Source organism: Myotis brandtii, unplaced genomic scaffold (genome assembly GCF_000412655.1).
Source record: "Myotis brandtii unplaced genomic scaffold, ASM41265v1 scaffold1089, whole genome shotgun sequence".
In the NCBI taxonomy this organism is placed as follows: Eukaryota; Metazoa; Chordata; class Mammalia; order Chiroptera; family Vespertilionidae; genus Myotis; species Myotis brandtii.
The window spans coordinates 75,317-79,574 of record NW_005353704.1 but is presented as its reverse complement, the minus strand read 5'-3'; positions in this window follow the sequence as shown (position 1 = coordinate 79,574).

Below are 4,258 nucleotides of genomic sequence, written 5' to 3'. Positions count from 1 at the left end.
CTCCACATGCACTCCGCACCTTAGTATTTCACTTCCGCACTGCGCCTCCTCTGAGTCTCGGTATGGATTTCTCTTTCCTTCTAGTTGTAGGATTTCCATTCAGCCAGCCTTCCTGTGGTTCTGGGTGATGTCCGTTCCATCTTTTAGTTGTATTTTTGAAGTGGTTGTTCAAGGCAGCAAACTCCAATGTTAACCTATGCCGCCATCTTGGTTTCTCCCCTGCTCAGCTAGATTTCAATTGTAATTTTGATGTGGTCATGGAAGAAGGTGAGCACAGTGTTTATTACCCACTGCACCATCAGGAGAGAAAGCCTCAGGATTTTGACTTTTTATTCACCATCAACAATTTCTTTTGGTTCTATGAATTAAGCTACTTCTTTGTTGGCGGCCATCATTTTCCCCTTGTGATTAATAAGCCATCTTTTATTAATAATTTCCATGGCTGCCTGTAGGTCCTACAAGAAGCACATATTCTTTTATAAAGTCAAGGCCTCTGGATTGTCTTGAAAAAAAAAAAGGCAGAAATAGCAGCTGTTAGGAATGGGTCATCCTGCAGTTGCTGAAGGCCTAAATGTGCATCAATACATTTGCCCTCATTCCTGGTATCAAGGTCTTATTTCTTTCTAATCAGGGTCCTAACCATAGAATTGCAGCTTCCTGGGGCTGAGAATTTAACCTCCACTGAAATTCTGCATGAGCTGTCAGCAGCCAGTACCCCTAGCTTGGACATTGTACTTGGTACCTTTGGAACTAAAGAACTATGCCCCGTGCACCACAGCACCCACTCCACTTGGTAACTATGATGGTATGAGAGAGGATAAAAAATTGAGGGTGTGTATAATAATAACTCTGATGGCTGTTTATATCTTTAAGTTTAGCAGGGAGAAAAATTGAGGTGAGGAGAGAGAAAAGAATTAACAAATTATAGGTAACTGGAAGTTGGAATAATTGCTGGGGTTTGATCACTAGAGCAAGTGGGCAGGAAGGATAAGACGTTATATGGTGAGCTTTGAGTGAGATGCTTAACATATGGAGAGGTCACCGTTATTAGTAATGACAAGGTCAAGAATTTGTCATTGGACTGAGGGGCTGAGGTGAGAAGAGCCGGTCTAGGAATTGAGAGGCCATGGTGATACAGTCATCATAGAGTCAAACAGTTTAGTAGATATGAAGGGCTTTGTATGTCCAGGGCATAGTGAAAGATGGAATTAGCAGTAGTTCATGTATGTGAAAGGGCCTAATCATCAAGCTAAGGAATTTGGCTTGTGTCCTATAGAAAATAGGTAGGCAATGAAGATATTGAAACACCAATTTGTTTTACTCATATGTGATTTAGAAAGATAAAAATTGCTCTGCTGTATACCTGAAACCAACACAAAATAAAATTGAAAGTAAACTGTAATTGAAAAATAAAAAACTGAGTGTTTAGGTCTCCTAGTATGATTGTGTTTTTGTCAGTTTCTCTCTTTAGTTCTATTAATAGTTGCTTTATATATTCTGGTGTTCCCTAATTGGATCCCATTGAGTTTTTAATAGAGTGGAAGAGAGGGAGGGGGGAGAGAGAGAGAGAGAGAGAGAGAGGGAAACATCTATGTGAGAGAGATACATCGATGGGTTGCCTCCTGCACATGCCTTTAACCCAGCCAGGATCAGGCCTGAAACTCAGGTACATGCCCATGACCAGGAATGGAATCTGTGATCCACTGCTGCACGGGCCGGCCCTCTAAGCACTGACCAACACAGGCCAGGGCTAACCTTTGCCATTTTAACTATGATGTATGTTGGTGTGGGCCTTTTGGACTCGTCTTGTTTGGGATTTTCTGGGCTTAAGTGTCCTTTTCCTTCACCAGGACAGGGAATTAACAGTCATTATTTCTTCAAATAGTTTCTGTATTTCTTGTTCTCTCTTTTACTTCTGATACTCCTATGATGCATATATTATTAAGCTTCATGTTTTCCCAAAGGTCCCTTAATCTATCTTTTTATTTCTTTATTTAACATTTTTTAATGTATTTTATTTTCTCCTTCACCATATATCCTCTCTATACCATCTTTTGCCACCACCCATTCCCCTCCACTCCATGCAATCACCACACTGTTGTCCATGACTATGAGTTCTCTCTCTCTCTCTCTCTCTCTCCCTCTTTCTCTCCCTCTCTCTCTCATTTTTTTTTGCTTTCTTGCTCAATCCTTCCACCTCTCCCCCCCACCCTCAGACTTGTCTGCCTGCTCTCTACTATGAGTTTGTCTCTAGTTTGCTTGGTAGTTCATTTTGTTCATTAAATTCCACATATGAGTGAAATCACATGGTACCTGTCTTTCTCTGACTGGCTTATTTCACTTAGCCTATCCATGCTTTTTGCAAAGAGTAACACTTTCTTCCTTTTTACAGCAGAGCAGTATTCCATTGCCTAAATGTACCACAGCTTCTTTATCCACTCATCTATCTACTCATGGATACTTGGGCTGTTTTCAGATCTTGGCTCTTTTAAACGACACTGCAATAAACATAGTAGTACACATATTTGTTGGAATTAGAGGTTGCAGGTTACTTCAGATAAATTCCCAGAAGAGGATTCACTGGGTCATAAGGCAGTTCCATTTTCAATAATCTTTTGAGGTAACTGCATAACTGCTTTCCACAGTGGCTGCACCAAGATGCAGTCCCACCAACAGTGCACCAGGGTTCCCTTCCTCCACATCCTGCCAGTGCTTGTTGTTTGTGGATTTATTGATGACTGCAATTCTGACAGGTGTGAGGTGATAACTCCTTTGGGTTTTAATTCTCTTTCCTCAGATGGTAAGTGCCATTGAGCTTTCTCTCATATGTCTACTGGCCATCTGTATGTCCTCTTTGAAGAAGTGTCCATTCAGGTTGTTAGCCTATCTTTAAGTTGGCTTATTCGCTTTTATTTGGTATTGAATTTTATAAGTTCTTTATATTTTTTGGATATTGACCCCTTATCAGATGTATCATGGGCAAATATGTTCCCTCATTCAGTGGATTGTCTTTTCATTTTGTTTGTATTTTCTTTTACTTTACAAAAACTCTTTATCTGATGTACTCCTTTTTCTTTATTTTGTCTTTTCTTCCCCCTTGCCCAAGGAGCTATATCAGAAAAAATATTGCTATGAGAAATATTTGAGATTTTACTGTCTATGTTTTCTTTTAGAATTTTTATGGTTTCAAGTCTAACATTTAAGTCTTTAATCTATTTTGAGTTTATTCTTGTGTGCAATGTAAGAAGGTAGTCCAGTTTCATGATTCCTCCAACTTTGTTCTTCTTTCTCATTGTTGCTATTCAGGTTTTTTGTGTTTCATACAAATTTTTGAAGCATGCATTTTAGTTCTATGAAATAGTTTATTGGAATCTTGGTAGGAATTACATTGAATCTGTAGATTGTTTTGGGTAGTATGGACATTTTAATGATGTTAATTCTTCTTATTTATTAATAGAGTATATGCTTCCACTTATTTGTATCTTCCTCAATTTGTTTCTTCAATGTCTTATAATTTTACATGTCTTTTACATTCTTGGTAAATTTACTCCTAGGAATTTTATACTTTCTGAAACAATTGTGAATGGAATTGCTTTTTTACTTTTCCTTTCTTTTTTAAAATATATGTTTTTATTGATTTCAGAGAGAGGAAGGGAAAGGGAGAAAGAGAAACATCAATAGTGAGAAAGAATCATTGATCAGCTGCCTCCTGGGGATTGAGCCCACAACCTAGGCAGGTGCTCTGACTGGGAATCATACTGTGACCTCCTGGTTCATAAGTTGATGCTCAACCACTGAGCAACACTGGCTAATTTTTCTTTCTGGTAGTTCATTATTGGTGGATAAAAATAAAATTGATTTCTCTATACTAGGTGTACCGGTTAATAATGTGGATTTTGTAATCAAAGAAAACATGATAATTTCAAGAGAAATATCAAAAGTGCTTTATTCAAAGTAATGTCCATTGCTAGCTAGACATTTCCCCCATCTTTCAGGTAATTAGTGGATACGGTCCCAATAGAACTTTTCTTGTTTTGAGGCAAACCATTCAGAGACCCAATTTTCCATTCTTCATACATTTTGAAGTGCTGCTCAGAAAGTGCGTGTGCCATCAATTGGAACAAGTGGTAATATGAAGGAGCAAGTTCTGGTGAATATGGCGGATGGGTTAATACTTCCCAGGCAGGATCTTTTAATGTGTCTTTAACTGGTTTGGAAGTGTGTGATGGTGCGTCATCATGAAGCAAAATTACTTTGC